The sequence below is a fragment of the Cololabis saira genome, chromosome 3, assembly GCF_033807715.1.
Source record: "Cololabis saira isolate AMF1-May2022 chromosome 3, fColSai1.1, whole genome shotgun sequence".
NCBI lineage: Eukaryota > Metazoa > Chordata > Actinopteri > Beloniformes > Belonidae > Cololabis > Cololabis saira.
This window is the reverse complement of record NC_084589.1, coordinates 20,158,337-20,176,056: the sequence shown is the minus strand read 5'-3', so window position 1 is coordinate 20,176,056 and position 17,720 is coordinate 20,158,337. Positions and strand designations below refer to the sequence as shown.

The window sequence follows — 17,720 nt, the reverse complement described above, 5'->3', positions numbered from 1 at the left end:
TCTTCTTTCTCTCATGTTTTTCTCACCCTGCTTCCCTTTCGTATTGGATAGCAAAATCTCATGACATTCATCATTTCATCATTTGTTGCTCAGCTCAGGCATTCCTATACACTTGAGCACAGAAGCAAGTGTCTGTACTGAATATTGATGCAGACCATATTTCTGTTTCTGTTTCCACTCATGTCAATCAATAGGATTCTGATCAGGTTTAGACTACTGGCTTCACAAGTTATAATTTCATATAAGCCATGATTCTTTTAAGACTTACATGGACTTACCATGGAAGATAATTATACTTTAATTCAAATGTGTATATCTCACCTGTCTTGATCAAATGATAGAAATAAAAACCTTTTTTTAACAACAGTTTGGACCTCATAGAATCCATCAGTTTTAGGTTGCCTCCTGAACCATCTATCAGATAACTGGAGAAAATATGAATTTCTGCAATAGTTTTAATTCAGACTCGCACCTAATCTAACTGTTGTGCCAGCAGTTATGTGGGCACATGTGTATACTTTGTCCACCTAACGGCGGTTTTCTTCAACACAGGACTGTTTGATTTTTCCGTGGTGATTTTAAAAGGTCAGACTCTGAGTTGGCTTTTCTCTCAAGAGGTCTGATTGCTGCTAATGACCACAGCATGTTGGAGAGAGAATGACTACCATATTGAGAAAAGGCACCATGTTTATGTTCATTTTCTTTTTGTAATGTTTATAAAGTTTTAGAGGTCTTGAGGAAATTCAAGGACTTTTGAACACACTGTGAATGATACTGAAACATCTCTGGAAAGCAGAAGAGCAACTCTGAAAGAAAGTTTTTCTCATTACATCTAAATTCAGCTCATTCTAGTGGCACTAGTAATATGGTTTTTGTGGTTGCTATACTCACAGTATCTCAGAGGAATGAAAAGTTGGATAGAAGTTTAAATCAGTCCCCCCAGCTAGTCTTAATATCCTTTTGAAAATCAAGAAGCTCTGAAATAAGATTTAGTGTGGGGTCATTTCTCACCAAACCAAACTTTGCTGCTGGGACCTACTTTATCCGGAAAACAGTTGATGTGTCTCTATAATGAATGATGTGGTGGTCATTCATCTTTCAGCTTAGTGAAAAGATCATTTTAGCAGCAATTCAAAAGAGTGGAGTATATGTTTGTTTATAATAATTAGAGCACAGACCTGCAATTTTCTGTTGAAAATGATTAACAAGAAACTGATAAGTAATCTTGCCGTTTACATACAGGTAATATCATTTCTTTCCTAATTTCTTTATCATTTTCTATCATCTGGTCTACATGTGTGCCTTCAAGTCTTAAACTGCTTCCCACAGACATCATCAGGAACTGGCAGGACAATCAGTTGTTTGCAGCTCAAAGGTACAGCATACTTCCTCAAATAAAGACCAAGTCCTTAATGGACCTAAGCTCCTGAGGTTACCAGGCTTCTGTTTAGTGGCTGGTCTCTATAAGGGGCAGACATGAGTTTCTAACTCTCACTGATACCGGTATGACTTGTCAGTGTTCTTCAGTAACTTATATTAGTACTACTTTAGTTTTCCTTTTTGGATTTTGCTGTTTTTCATGATGAAAAATTGTAACCGGAGAGAGAGAGATCACAAATTGGATAAATGAAATAGCAAACAGCCTAAGAAACTGTAAGATATAAAGGGGATTCATATTGCATAGTGGTTCTTCACAACTGTAACCAAAATGTTACAAAAATTACCTATTAGTAAATAGTTAAAAGAAGCAGTCCTCCATCTTGGCTCTCCTTGGATTGTTGATTTAGTTTTCTTGTGGTATTGAAATGCGCATATTCCATACAATTGGCTGGGAAAACCTCTAACATTAGGCTTTCACGTTGCTGCAAAAAAAAAAAAGATACTCATTTGTGACTAAGTGTGTGATTTTTTTCTAATGTCCTAGAGATTCTGGTATGTCAAAACTCCATTAGTTATTTGTTTGTACGATATTGTATTGTCAAAATTTGTTGTGAAATGGTTATGCTGAGTATTGTGCAATGAAAAAGAAAAATGCTGACTAGTTTGTAAAATATTATGGACAACACTGCAAATCCTCTACACAACATAGTCATTGAACAACTGTCTTCAGTAAAATCTTTTTATTGCAACCTAGACTGTAGCAGGAGATCCTTGCTGTCAACATCTGTAACTTTCTACAATAGGAAATGTTATTTTCTTGGAATTTAACATTATTTTATTGCATGATATTTTTTTAATTACAGGCATGTTTATCCAATTAGGGTGTCTGTTTCATGATTAGTGCTGTTACTCTCTGGATTGGTGACAACGTAGAAGTGACTTAAAGGGCCGGGACACGCCAACCCGACGGCAGACCGTCGGCAGAAAAGCACTCGGACTGAAAGGCTCCTGTCTCCCCGAGTCGGTCCAAAAAATACTCCCTAACACACCAACCCAACACCGACTGGAGTGTACGTTCTGCGCGTGCGCCAGGCATAATACGTCCGTATAACTGCAGGTGGCGCTCATCTGTGATGTCGCCCCGAAAGAAAAATAAAGAAAAGAACAACCGGCAATGACAGATTGCTCTAGTCTTCTGTTCTGAACAGAGCCCACTGTCATCAGTCATTGTTTTCATTTCGGATAGAAGTCCAAAAGGATCTAAAGTACGCTGGCTAATAAAGAAAATATAATACAATCAAACACAATCCAAATCGATGCCACGATGGAGTGTAGTTCTGTATCTAGTATGTTTACCATCGTCATTTCTTGTTAACTCTGATTTGCTAGTCAAGGGCTAGCAATCCACCAATCAGATTGGTCATAGAGGCTAGTGGCCGATTCTACATGTCGAATCGGCCAAAATGAACGGTGACGCAGACCCCAACATACGACTGCCCGGGACACACCAACCCAACCCAGTCACCGAACTCGCCCGACTGCCCGACGGCGTCCGTTGGCCGATTATTGGGTCGGTGTGTCCTGGTCTTAAAGATTTCATTGTTTGGCTTTACTCAAACTCTGTTTTATGCTGATTGCTGGGCGATACATTGAAAATGTACCATTATCGACATTCACTGCGATGACAACGTAAATTTTCCCATGTTGGTAAATTCTGTGTTTTCCTGTTTTGTCTTTGGGACATTGTTTATTTTAGCACGATTTATTGCTGAGTGTGAATAGCATAGCTTTGGTCGTGTCACATGTTTTGCAATGGTTTGGACATATAGTGTAAACCCTGGTATTTAGGTTGAAAAACTAACTCCTTATATTCATACCGTCATCCTCATTTCTTATATTAAGCCATCAGTGTATAACCTCATAACTAAGAATTAGTACAATTCCCAGCTATGAACAGCACACTCAGTTTAAAGGATAAGAAAGCTATAAATTGCAATGTGAGATATTTTAATTTCAATTTGCACAATATAGTGAATGTGAAAATGCAGTCCTCCGTTGCTCCCACCCCACTCCCTTGGATTCGTCATACAATAACCAGCCAGAACCCTCCCAGGAGCACAGAGTTACCACTGCCTTGAAGCAGTGTGACAGTGTTTACTCTAATTGGTCTAATTTAATTTACACTCATGTGAAAGTGCTACTGATTAATTCTGTTTTTAGTTTGGCTCAATCGAGAAACACTTTAGTGCCTATGAAAATGACTAACAGGCATTTACCCAGAGGTATCTAAATTAGTTGAGAGAAAAAGCATGATACTTAATAGAAGAATACAGTTAATGTTTGGATTGTGAGATTAATTAGATTTCAGTTGAAGGTGCTGAGATTTAACTACAGATTTAGATCCAGATGTGTTTGGGCACCGACCTGATGAATGCTTCTATAATGCTCTTGGTTCCCAAATGCGATAGAAAAGCAGTCAATTTTGTAAATTGAATATTTTTCTTGATATTATTTTTCCTACTGGTGGACAGTGTAGTGCTTCTGTCAGTAGAAAATATTTCAGCTGTTTATGCTTGATTTAAAAAAAAAAAAAGTACTTTCTTGGTTAAACTTAAGTTTAAAAAACAGAATCATGTCAATCTTTGTACAACTTTTGTTCTACCAATGATGATGCTTAAGAAGGTTTATTTAAATTAAAAGTAGACTTGTGATTGGAGTGTTGTCTGTAGAAAATGATGTGCCACATGAATGTCAGTCTAATGTGCTCCAGAATATTCCCTCCAAAAACTTGGTAAAGAACGAGACAAAGACTCATTGAAGCCATGAAAGAGATGGCAGGGGCATGAGAACAGAGGAACAGCTAACTGCAGAATAATCTACTCCCCAGAAGGGGATTTTTCATGAAGTATCTGTTTAGCGTCTTCGTGGATCCTCTTCGTTCTGTCTTGTATCCAATTATTGATGCATATCAAATTATCAAATGAGGTGTTTGGTTTCGTATAGTTGTCAGTTTTGAGATTGATTGCTTGTGTATTGTTGTGTTACTATGCAACTGCTTTATAATACTTCATTCACCAGGTGAGTGAGAGAGTAACTGAGTGGATGAGAGGGGGGATTGGTTTTGCATCAGTGCCAGTAACGCAGCTGACAGCGACAGGGCTACACAGAGAGGTGATCTCATTCCAGGCAGCAGTCGGGATGCATGGATATGAATAATGCAATGTTTCTGTTTTTACTCAATTTATGAATCGCATAGTGTTTGAATAAAACCATCCTCTGTTGAAGGCTATTATCATAAAAGCCAAAGGCCAATATGACCTTCCTTGATATTACTGTGCTGTTTTTGACAAGCAAAGCGATGCATGCCCTAAACGAACATTGTATAACATCCTATCATTCACTCAGGTTACACAGAGGGAGTTTTACCACTTTTCAGAAGTAATTAGAAACTAATGACACATAATAACTATAAAATAACCCACTGTGTGTAGGATTAGTAATGCCTTTATAACTGCCACTTTGGTTCTTTGACTGTTTAAAACACATTCACAACTGCAACAAAGTTCTTACTGTTACCAAATGATAATGGTTTTAAAGAGTTATGAAAAAGAGGGTTGTATCACATGTGGGATGTCAGCTGTGAGGACACTGTCTACATGAACTGTGAGTGTGTGGTGTGTGTCCTGTGGGCCTCTGTGGTAATATTAATCCCAATGGCTCTGTCAACAGTTATAGTGATGACTCTCTTTGGGCAAGTCTGACTCTGTAGAGATGAAATATACACCTGTCACAAAGCTAGCATGTAGAGGCCTGTCGTGCAAAACCTTTAAGGAGTCACATTCATCTAGTTGATCTATTCAAATTTGATGATTAATGTAAATATTGCTGGAAAACATTGAATTTGTCCCTCTTTATCAAATATATAGACTTTTCTCTGTCTTTTAATATCTTTGTACAGCTGTAATGTTATGTTGATAACATGTTATAACAATTATAAATCAAAGCTGATTATATATGCAGCAACAAAGGACTAGATGGGTTTTGTCATTTGAACCATTGGAGACAGAGATAAGATGTGATGGTCTTTGTCATTGCTACTTTCTTTATTCCAAAGGTACAGCGAAATTGAAGGTACTGTTGATTTAGCAAGGTAAATATAAAAATGAACATGGAATTAAGAACAATAAAAAGTAAAAATTGAAACAGAGAATTGCACCGAGTTAAACCATAACACTGCTGTGTTGACGAGAAGAAGCACAGTATGACTGAAAAAGTAACTCAAAATAATTCTGGTCTCTCCCTCTACATGAAGAGCCAGAGGCTGAGAGTTATGGAAATTAAGTTTTTAAGTTGTGCACAAGAACTGACATGCAATGCCACAACTCAGATCAAAAACTGAGATAAGTAAAAATAACCTGATAGTGGAGCCTGGGAATATTAAAGCTTTTTAGATGTGTTTCGATTTAAAAAAGGATTTGCCGTATTTGCTGTAATGACCAGAGTAATATACTGGTTTTGTTCCATCCATCCATTTTTCTATACTGCTTAACAGGGTCACGGGGGTCTGCTGGAGCCTATCCCAGCTTTTACAGGCTAAAGGCAGGGGTTCACCCTGGACAGGTCACCTGTCCATGGCAGGGCCACATATATAGACAAACAACCAGGGTTGCTTGTTTAATATTTTGCAGCTTTTTTCTACTTGTTACAACGTGAACATTACATCTTTCTTCCTTCTGTAATCTGCATTGAGACAGCCTCTTCCAGATTCCGCCTTATATAACACATGTTAGCATATTGTTTTGTTCTCACCTTGTGTGTATGTTTATGTGTGTGATTTGATGACTAAACGTAGTGTAGGAGACATTTTCTGTTATGGCAACTACCACAATGGTGTCTTCGAGTGATTTAGCAGATGTTTATATGTCTGTGTGGACAGATTATATCAATACAATAGCTTTGCAACCATTAAAGAGAGCAGTGGAAATCATATTTGAATGAATTGAAATAACACTGTGAAGGTAGGTGTGGTCTAATCCATGAGCTTTAATTATTCTTGTAGTCATTTGATGCGGGAATGATTTGAGTATGCGTAATTCAGAAAATCAGACCGTCACAGACAGTGCAGTCCATAACCTTGCTTTGAAACGGGGGGGCGGGGTGACATCTGATTGAAGCCAAAACAGCAAGTATTATTCAAATAATTGTTAATTTCATGTTGATTTTCCAATATTTATCAACAGAATGTGGTCGTAAACGAATGCCTATGTTTAACGCCTAAAGATTTACCTTTTTCTGTTATCGGTCATCTGCTAATCCACTTGGCCACCGTTGTTGTAGGGCAGAATGTGTCACATCTGATATCTATACCTACAGTATGCCTGTCACCAGTGATGGTAGATAACATTTTTACAGATTAGTCAGCAGTCTTTTTGACTTTCCAGTTTCGTTAGCTGATGCTTTAATGTTGATTCGAAGGTTCAGTAATTCAGTGCTGCAGTATGCATTGTCGTATTTACATTGACTTATGTTCTTGTGATGCGATGTTTACCATGGTTTAAATGGATTTCTAAACCCAAGTCAGATTTCACTGAACATAAGACTTTTGTAGAGCAGATGATGATTTATTTCTAACTGTATTTGAATAATTTCCCTGAGCATGCTTGCTGTGCTCAGCAGACAGAGTCCCACACATTTCCTTGGGAAAAAAAATATCAGACTCTTTCCTCCTTGCCGCTCTCGGTTCATGCCTTGGCATCCGTTACAGAGCAGTGAGATCCTGAACTAGCCCACTGTCTCAGAGCCCTCTGTGAGAGGGTTCTGTCCTCTTTTCCAGTTTCAATACAGGACTCAACATAGCCTAGTATGTATACTTCCCTTCTTCTGTCCAGTCAATCCTTCTTAGATCAAATTCCAATATAAGCTCTGTGCATCTTATTCAATGATCAATTATCCTCTGTTCACCTCAAGCTCATTCTGTGACTCTTTCAGATCACTGCCACCAGTGGATTGATCAGGTGATCGATCAAATTCACAGTCTCACACACACACACACTGATTCAAGCTTGCACAGCCATGTCTACCCATGTACATATACAACACAGCAAATCAAGAGACTGGCTTTCTTAGAATAAATAACAAAAAAATTATCTTTGTTCCCTTCATGCTCGGAGATAATTGATTTCTAAGGCTTTTTTATGGGCGAGACTCTTTAAGAGAAAACACATTGCTGGGAAAAAAGGAACCTTCTCAAAAACATTTTTACCACAGGCTGCTTGATACTGTATCTGGGGGTAGAAGAGATTTATTAGCTCCTAAATGTATGTGGTCATGGTTAATGGTAAATCATGGGTAAATGTTCATGCTCAGTTCTACATGAGTGTACAACAAAGAAGTTAGGGCATGAAACTGGTTTCAGGGCAGTGAGAATAGGTATGTTTTTGAAACAGAAAGTTTCCCTGAGTTGTCATTTCTCCAAGCGCTTGTGGGTGTCAAGGCTGTTTGCTCTGTTTTTGTTTAAACATGAACCCGGTTAGACCAGTGACGTTTGGCTTTGGAATATCTGACAGGGACACTAAGCCAAATTCAAAACACATTGGTTAAAAAAATAAATAAATAAATACATAAATAAAGTCTCAGCTTCAGACGTGTGTATGAGATGCAAAACAAGGCGTTGAAAGTGGCTATTTTGTGTTGGATTTTTATTTTTTTCTTTGCTTTGACATAATTCTACACCGATCAGGAGACGACATCCCAACATGTCTTATAGTTTTTTGTTTTTTCACCTGAGGGGTAACCTGGGAATCTCAACACATTGGTACAAGCTCAAGACTTTTAGCATCATTGATAAGATAGATTGCAAATATCGTACTTCAGCCTGATTCAAAATACGAAATGCATCCTTTTTTAGAGCCACTTTTCCTTGTAAATGTACATCTGACCAAACACTGTTTGCAAAAGTTGATATGAAACCTGTTGCTCACGCACATCTGTTGATCCTGTTGTTTTTATCAACAATCATTTACTCTCTATTGCAACATTTTCTGACAACGTCTCTCCTGTTTGCATATGTGTTCCTGATAAACTAAAAGGAAACCAGGCCAATGTTGTTTTTTTTTTTTTGCTTATTTGCATCCATCTGTTGTGTAGACGTGTGCCGATTTGTTAATTTCAAAGCACTGGAGTAAAGTGCCCTTTTGTGTCTTGTTCACGTGTGTGTGTTAAGCCTGAGAGTGTGCCAATTTTAGGTTTCTCTCCTAAATGCTTGACATCGAATACATAAACTCAAACCAACAACGCAGCAGTATGACTGTGGCCCAACACAGCCTGCCTTTGTTCAAGGCAGCGCACACGGCAACTCACACAGAGCTTCATTTAAAGATGGTAACATGCCCTCAGAGCGCTGCCTCCCAGACCTTCACAGCCAAATATTAAGCTGAAAGATTATGTTGGTTCCAGGAAATATACTCCCTGGAGTCTAAATGACATATTGCACCTGGAAAACCGAAGATGGTCAAGTTTGCGTTACTGTTAATACTACATAACAAGACATTTAAGAAAATTAGGCTATTCACTTGTTCAGAATTTTCCCTCTGGTGCATAAAGGCTACTTTCACAAGGATCAAAAAGAACAATTTAAGGTTTATCTCACTGTTTTAAAGCCAGGTGTATACGCAGCTGGTCTGTCACAGCGGCACTAACCCATTTTCTGTTTATCGTTATAAAACTTCTCTGCAGCTGATCTAGCAGTGGACACTGAACAATGAGAGACGGAGCCAAGTTGTGAAGAGTGACAGAGTTAAAAAAAACAAAAGTCTGACGCATAATACTTTGGAATTAAGCAACAACAGCTAAACATTTGCTTAAACACACATATATAATCACACGAACAAATAGGATAACCATTATTAACCTGTTGCTGTGTAAGTGGACATGTTGACTTTTGCAGCATGAAAATTCTAGGTGAACTTGCTCGACCGTATTACTTTATTCAAAAATGTATATTGTTGCAGTATTAAATGTAACAATATTTCAATGTGTGAAAATAGTATGCACAGTAACCAAATATATCTCACAGCTTTTTCTCTCTATTTTTCATAAAATATTTAACACATCATCGGGCTGCGTCAGATAATTTGCCCACTGTTGTGATTGATAAATGAGTAATTAATATTGAAGTTGAAACGGGTTGATTTGATGAACTTTCTGAATTGTTCCTAATCATCTCATGAATGATAGAGAAAAAAATAGCCTCAGAAGACAGTGGACTTCATACAATGCTGAATGAATGATCCGTTTGTGTGAAGTGTGTGCACTCCTGTGGGCGTTTGGATGTGGGGTGACATTGTGGCGGACCCTCCAGTCCTGACGCTTTGACTTTACAGGGGGCTCTTGCACATACACATGCACATGCACTGAGGCACAAATACATGCACAGGCTCATGGTCGATGTAATCTGGTGGTCATTATTGCAAACAAGGCAGTGTTGTGTTCCCTGACAAACAGTGAACTCTCTAGCTTGCCTCTGGTTTGAATTATCACTAGTATCTCAGAGACCGAAGCCTCAAGGTTTTTCTGTAGAAAGGAAAGGTCACTGGCACATTCACATACTGACGGCAAAAGGTTGAGAGCCAGACTTTGTATATATTTTTGATGTTTGGTTTTAAGTAAGTGGTGTCTTCAGTGCTTTCATCTTTGCGTTAACAACAATGCAGTGTCTTGTCTGGTTGTAACTCTGTTTGGTAAAAAACGTGTTAGTCAATTTTCCAGTGATTTAAAAAAAAAAAAAAAGATCTGTTTGATATTGGCACTTATTTAAAAGTTATTTTTTCTAACCCCCCCCCCCATTTTAATCATTTTAATACCCAAATAATTAGGAAGGAGTTTACTTTTCTTTCCATCCACAAAGATAAAAAGCTTCTGAACTGAGCTGTTTGTAGTAGAGGATTGAAGACTAATTCTTTTATCCCATCTCAGCTGTCATCTTCTAATAAATGCAATAAAATTATAATAATAATATAATACAATTTCAGTTGAGGTTGTTAGAAAACAGTTTTTGGTTTATTGTATCGTGTGATACTTAGTCAGTATTGTTATTGCTACTTTTCAGTGACTATTGTAATTTACACTTTTTCCCTCTGTCTTTTTTTTTTTCACTGTCAAGCATCATTACCTCCTGTTTGGAGGAAACAGCAGGAGGTGAATGTGTTTTCAATAACATTATAAACTGTGAACATGTCTCAATAACAGATGTCTGATCCTTATTTATTTTTCTTTTTTCGCAGACTGAATTTTGAGTGGTATAGCCAGAAGGAAAATTAACTGCACACCTTTTAGTTGTTAAAGCTTTCTGTATCAGCAGATGTGATAAATTAATCTGTTTTTAATCAAAACTAGGGTAAATACAACAGATGAACACATGACATATAACACTGTGTTGTTGTTTGTTTAACCAAAACTGAGCAAAAGTGTAAAAGCAGTGTATAAAAAACTAAGTTCTCCACATGATTTAGTAATTAGTTTGACTGGAACACCTTGACTCTTCTTCTTCACGTGTGAATCTTTACGATGGTTTGCTTCCAACTCTTGTGCCCACAATTCAGTTTGAAATTGAGTGTAATTGATTGAGTGTCTTATTCCCGTATGTGTTTCAAACAACTCCAAAATATTTGTATTCACATGTTGTGACTCATTTGTATTTCCTGATGAATTTGTATTAATCTAAACAGATCTCTCAAAAATATATTTTTTTAAAAGCAAGCTTTTACTCAAGGTACACCCTCTCAACCCTTCTTGCTATTCCTGTTTTTTGTTTTATTTGTTTTCCTTTTCAGTTGGAGTTAAGAGCTTCCTTTATTATAGTGGATGGTTGCGTGTAAGATATTGGACTTAAACATATTTGATGCTGTAAAGAATTACTGTTTGCAGTCTGAACTTTGACTGTAGTCTTGCGAACACGACAAACATGACTCAGACCTTGTGACTCAGACTAGTTTGCTCAGAAACTGCTGTGAAAATATAAACCTCTGTCCTTTTTATTCTTAATGATTAACCTTAGCATCAGACTTGGTGCACGTCCTGACCATATGCTGCAAGTAACAGTGTTCTCAGTGCAGCATACCATAAATAAGCATATCAGTACCAAAATAACCAGTCAATTTAGTTCATTAGTAGAGGTCCCAATAAATTCTTTCTGTCTCTCTGTGCAGAATGTGTGTCACACCATAAAAGGAAGACTAGTAAGTAGAGCACCAAAGCCCAAAAAAGAGCAAGGAAGGGCTCCAGGGTAATCTATTCTCTCTCGCTCCCTGCGTGTGCGTGAGTGTTTGTGTGTGTTTGGCCATCTCATAACATGTTAAGATGACCCCATTGCTGTCTTAAACTGGTCAGACTGGGTAGCAGACGTGTAGCTGCTGTTGAGTTCCAAAATGTTGAAATATATCTGGGCAAAGCATGTCGTTTAGTCACATTTTTCCAGTTTTATTTAAAAAAAGAAAGAAAATCTTGTGTTGTTTTACTCTTTAGAGCTAATTACAGTATATCCATAGCTTTTTAAATATTTGATAGCTGCTAGTAATGCACAGAAGTAAAGCAGCTGTCAAGTAGGCCTGTCATGACAAGTTTGATTTTTTCTTTTTTTTTTCTTAATTGAACGTGTGGATCTAGCATGTCGTGTGTCCGTTTTACATTGACCGACGCGGGGTAGCCTTAACCGGGGGTCAGGTCTAATGTAACAGAACTTACACGGGGTGGCGGGTCTTTGCAAGAAGCAAAAATCCGCCCATAAAACATTCTTCCCAATTTTCATCCATCTTTGTTTTGAAAATTACACCTGTCTGAGGGCGTATTAATCTTGCTGATGTGGGGGATAATACGTCCTTCTACACGCCCACACAGAATACATTGTGTTTTGCAGATAACGCCGCCCAACTCGGCTTCCGTCCCCTCAACTCGCCTTCAGGCCCAAGGTGACAAACAACACGCCTTGCGATTACATTGCCAACGCGCGTTAAACATGCAGTTTATCATCCAGTGATATTAGCGGGATCCAATCTAAAAACGCCTTAAAAGTGAACTGATGAAGACAATGCCATTGTCATGGCTGCCGATCTTGGGAAATGGGAAGATTACAGAGGCCAAAAGAGAATTTTATTGCTATTATAACAAGTAGTGTTTGCATAAGTCAGATACCTCTCACTCTCATTCTTATCAGTAGAGAAGACATTTGCAGAGATACAGGCTGTATAATAACCGTACTTTCCCATGGCATGTCCCTTGCTCCCATGTAGGCGTTTATTTGATCATGACTTTTATTTGTTGTTGACTTTGACTGCTCATTGAACCAGGTGACTGCATACTACAAACTAGATAAAGTCATTACAGCGCTACTTTCACACATCACAGACAGGAATAATGAGATGGTAAAGAGATTCAACTCATCAAAAAACATAAAAGGCTGTCCTATAGAAAAAAGAGTAAGTAAAAGCAATACATGAAATTAAACAAGATTTTCACTGCTTTTTGATCATTTTCCTTCTGTACTGTTTTGAAATACAAATTTAAAAAAGTCTAATCTTACATTCTTTAGGTAAACAGCATCAAAAATAATACTTTATTCCCCGAACATTGATCTTTTTCAAATGTGCTTTTACTGCACTTACCAAACTTAACTTGAATTTGAGCACAAGCAGAAGTGTCATTAGAGCTTATTGTTTCTGTACTTAAGAGGTATGAATTCTTGTCATGTTAATTGCTTCCTATCAAGTGCTTGAATACCAATTCATAACACTACATTGAGAGACAGAAACTGCAAAAAAGTGAGAATAATGGAGGAAGAATATTGCTACAGTAGTTTATGTGGGGGCATGTCTTTTATTTATATTCTGCCTCTTTGACTGTATTATGCCTATATTAGCACTATGCAAAAACCACGCAATGGTAGAATACCATCTGACATTTTCAGTTCTACTTTTTGTCTTTCACATTTTACTGTCTTTACCAATATGTATTTGGTCTTCTTTATATCCTATTTTTTTGTTTTTTGATTTAAAGAAATTAAGTGGAGGAAAAGGCAGTGGAGCAATCAGACACTTTTCTTGGCTTATTGCCCATGTAGATCAATACTGTCATCACCCTACACATTCAGCTGCCATTCATCAAAGATACCCAGAGGTCACCCTGCAAATGGTTTTGTTCTTTTGGTGACGATGATGCAAAGGCAGGCAGCATCATAGGTTTTTGTGGATCGACTCTCTTTAATGGACGCGTTTTTTGTCAGCGGATTTTACGATGGAGGTTTTAGTTTCTGCGTAACACTAGAAGCTACTCCATGTACTATAAAAACAAATGTGTAACTGGCAGCTACCACACTGATCTCGCAAAATACAAAATGAATCAAGATATTTGCATTTATTTTTACTTTAGGGTCCCTCATTAACACTAAAATTCAAAGTCAGTCCATATAACATCAGTAATAGTGCTGCTGTGATGTCAGCATCTTTCACTGCTGGGATGGATGGAGTGACTTAACTATGGAATAACAGAGTTCAACCCCCTTTTTTGTTAGTTAGTTCAGTTAATTAACATGTTCATAATCCATTGAAATATAGCAAAGTATCTACAGTCGTCATCATTTCTCCTCAAAGCCTGCTCTTCTTGTCTCCCTTTCCCATCTCCTGTTTTTACATAACAGCTGTTGAACTATAGTCAGACAGTCTAGAGTTTTTGGTGTCAGCACTCGTCACACTACAGCAGGTGCGTGTGTGTTTGCTCGCCCCCACGTCGTATGTGTCATGCACATTGAATCTAGACTTGCTGACTGTTGGGTGTGCGTTTGTGTATGTGGAAAGGCAACACAAGACAGGCAAGCTGACTATCTGTCAGCAGCTATTGATGAATGAAGAGATGAGCTTCGTTGCCAAGGAAGCCAGGCATACTAATGGAATAGATCAACTGGTTGGCCTTTGAGAAATTTGTGCACCTAAAATGACTTAACTCATTTACGCTACACAGATAATTCTTGGTTTTATCAGTGTTTTGACATCGTGTTTATAAGTACCTGATTAATTCATTTAAAGGTTGACTTTCTGTGCACACAATCAAGTTGAAGATTCTTTTATCTCTGACTATCACTCATTTCAGATATTGTATTCTTTATACAAACAGTGTCCTTGCAGACTGACAGAGCGGAGGAATAAATCAGTGAATGAAATGCCAGCCAATATCAGTTCTGTGTGGGTGAATCAATCTGGGCATGTCAGCTGCTCAGCGAGGAGTCTGTATGTTTAAGATTTGCGAATTTGCGATTCTATTAGATACTGAAATGAGTTGTTCAGTTCAAAATTCAACTAATCATCCTGTAGTAAATTAATGTAAAATAGTGATGAGCATAATGTTGCATCAAATTTCCACTGGAGATTAGAAATTCTAGTTTCTGATAAGGAATAATCAAAGGAAATGATTATTATTGATAATTACCTGTCAATATCTTTGATCTCTCTGCTCAAACTTTTGCCATTCCCTTTTTTGAACAGTAAATGGTTAAAAAAAATTAAGGGTGATTAATGCAATCTTCATTCAACTCAAAGACCAAAATGAAGAAGAAAAAAACAAGTTTTTAGATCAAGGCTTGAAGTCTCTGCGTTTTCTCCAGCTCTCTAATTAACTGGTGCACAGATTGCCTTACCTCTGTCCACTTGGGAGAGTGCATTTGTGTATCCAGCTGTACGTATTCTTCAGTCTCTTATCTGCGTAACCGCTGGCCCGTATTTAACAGCAGCCATCTGGTGTCCATGCACAGAGTTGGTTGTGGCTTGCCAAACTCAGTTCCATATGTAAAACTACCCAACACACTTTCTCAATTTTTCCCCTCCCCATTCCTCTTTGACTCTCCCTTTTTTCTTAATCCTCTGTTTTCATATGAATTTATCGTGATGCTCGACCAACTGAGCTCATCGATCACTCGCTAACTTTGTTCCACTGTCTGCTTACCAAAATTACTCACAAGTCTCTCTACCTAGATTTCCCTCGGTACTCTGATAGAAAGGGTATATCTGCTTAAAAACACACATGTTGTGGTATTTTTCTCAGCTGAGTTCAGTTCCTGTAAATTATAATTATCATTTTATTTTGGTTGTCAATAGTGTTATATATTGCTGTACGCATCTTTGATTTGATGACATTGGCCTGATTTATGTGTAGATTTTAACTACAGACTTAAAGCAGATGACCATACTGTACTATAATGCTTCCTGCGTTGTCACTGATGGTTTCAGACTATATCACATTTTGCCGTTTTTCATCTTTTATTAATCCTGTGGAAAGTATTGAGTTATGCATGTTGCTGAAACATGCAGATAGAAAACACAGTCTGTCTGTGTTGATTTTATGTAAGTATGATGTGGTGAAAAAAGATCAAGATCCAGATGAGTTTTGGGGTATCTATCGGTTTATAGCCAGTATTTATCCAGAATAATTTAACAGTGCAACCCCCTACCTACCTACAACCTACAAGGTTAAATCTTATCAAAAATATTTGCGCAAACCTGTTCTTTGGCAATCTAGCAATACAGACCTGTTTAGTTCTAGTTCAGTTCATCTAATTAAAAAGGTAATTATGTTTAGTCTGTAGAGCATCACTGTGGTACAGATGTCAGCTCCGGGGAGAGGATTTGACCTGATGTAAACACCAGAACTCGGCTTGTAAGAAAGCAGATTGATGAGTAATTGTAGTTTAACGATGTCAAGATTGTGCAAATGAATTATGCATCAAAGCATTTTAAGTAACCTCATGCTGATGCTATTATGCTGCATTTCAGCACTGACAAAAAAGTTTAACAACTACAATGATATTCAGTGGACTCCTCTGTTCTGTTCTGTTTTGTTGCAAAATTGAAATATATTTAATAGTTTCTGTTGGTATATTGGAGTTTTGGACAAAAACATATCACAGTTAATTTAGATTTTTGAGGCCAATTCTGTTCTCTACCATGACCATCATTTACATAAATTACAAACCATCTCCGACCTGGCAGGCCCTGAAATAAGAAACTTAGTTCAAATTATTGTGGATGGCTTACAATGATAACAATGATATACTTTTTGCCCCTTGGGACAAATACATTAGATTTTCCCCAGACATTGAGTTCAGGTGAAATTGGTAAGCAACCTCTGTACTTGACAACTTTCATGTAAGGCAGCAAAAACACTTAAAACTGGTTCTTTTTAAAGTCTGTTTCTAGCACATCTCCACACGAGCTTCTTAATTCACTAGACATTTGAAGACCTCTCTTTCTAATGCTCCCTGACAAAGTGCAGAAACATACACACAGTTGCTCTCTTGTGAGGACAGTGTGACATTCCCGAGATGTTGGGAAAGGGGGACCCTGAGGACAGATACAAACTTGGCAACTTGACGTCAGATTGAATCCCTCTTTCTTTTTCACTGTCTTACTGCACTTCACACAGTGAGGGGAAAGGATGACCTTCTGTCACAATGTCCTCAAACTTGCTCATGCAAAAAGCCGAAATATCAGAGACTGGGATGTTGTTTTCCATAAATGAGAAGTGTTGATTTCTTGGTTTAACAAATGGATAAAGATCAACAACTTTGTGTTTAGTCCTTGTTGATTACTTCAAAATGAATTGAATCTCTGAACACCTGCAAAAGGTTTGAAATTCATTTGTGAATTATTTTGTACTGTAAGCTGTTAGTGAGCTTACTGAAAAGCAAACCAAATTAAACTCCAGAGAAATTACCATAAAACATTGAATTGTTTTGTGACAAATGTAGACCTTTTCTCACAAAGTTTGTGGAGCTGTATATTTGCTTTGTAGCTTTACAAAAAAACGTGTCAATTCATAGATGTCCATACATGTAATTGTGAATACAACATTCGGTTGTATGTGTGTGTGTTTGGCTTATTTGGGGGTTTTACGGATAATTAAAAGCCTATGAAACGACACACACTAGCTGTTTGTACCTACAGCCAGCTACCACAAACGTGTGTGTGTGTGTGTGTGTGTGTGTGTGTGTGTGTGAAGGAGGGAGACAGGCAACTGGAGGTGCCGGTGCAGCTATTTTTAATCCAGGGGTCACTGAGGGCGAGACGGGGGAGACGATTTTTAGTGTATTGTCAGCCACCTTCTGCTTAGAGCAACAAACCAATGTTCCAGAAACAGAGAAATGTATGTGTGAGTTCATAATACGTAACATGCCAGTAACAGTGTGATATTATGGAAAACACTCCTGTCACGACATTGCAAATGTAGTAATGCTCAGACGCTCACAAGATCTTACAACATGAAAATGTCTTGTACATGCACTGTAATTTACTTTTATTGGA

The 17,720-nt window shown here is 37.7% G+C and overlaps 1 protein-coding gene across 6 annotated transcripts in view; it reads left to right on the top strand.

The window, feature by feature from the left end:
* Nucleotides 1-17,720, top strand: part of LOC133427009 (protein MTSS 1-like) — a 49,338-nt gene that overhangs the window by 11,567 nt on the left and 20,051 nt on the right. The window lies entirely within an intron of this gene.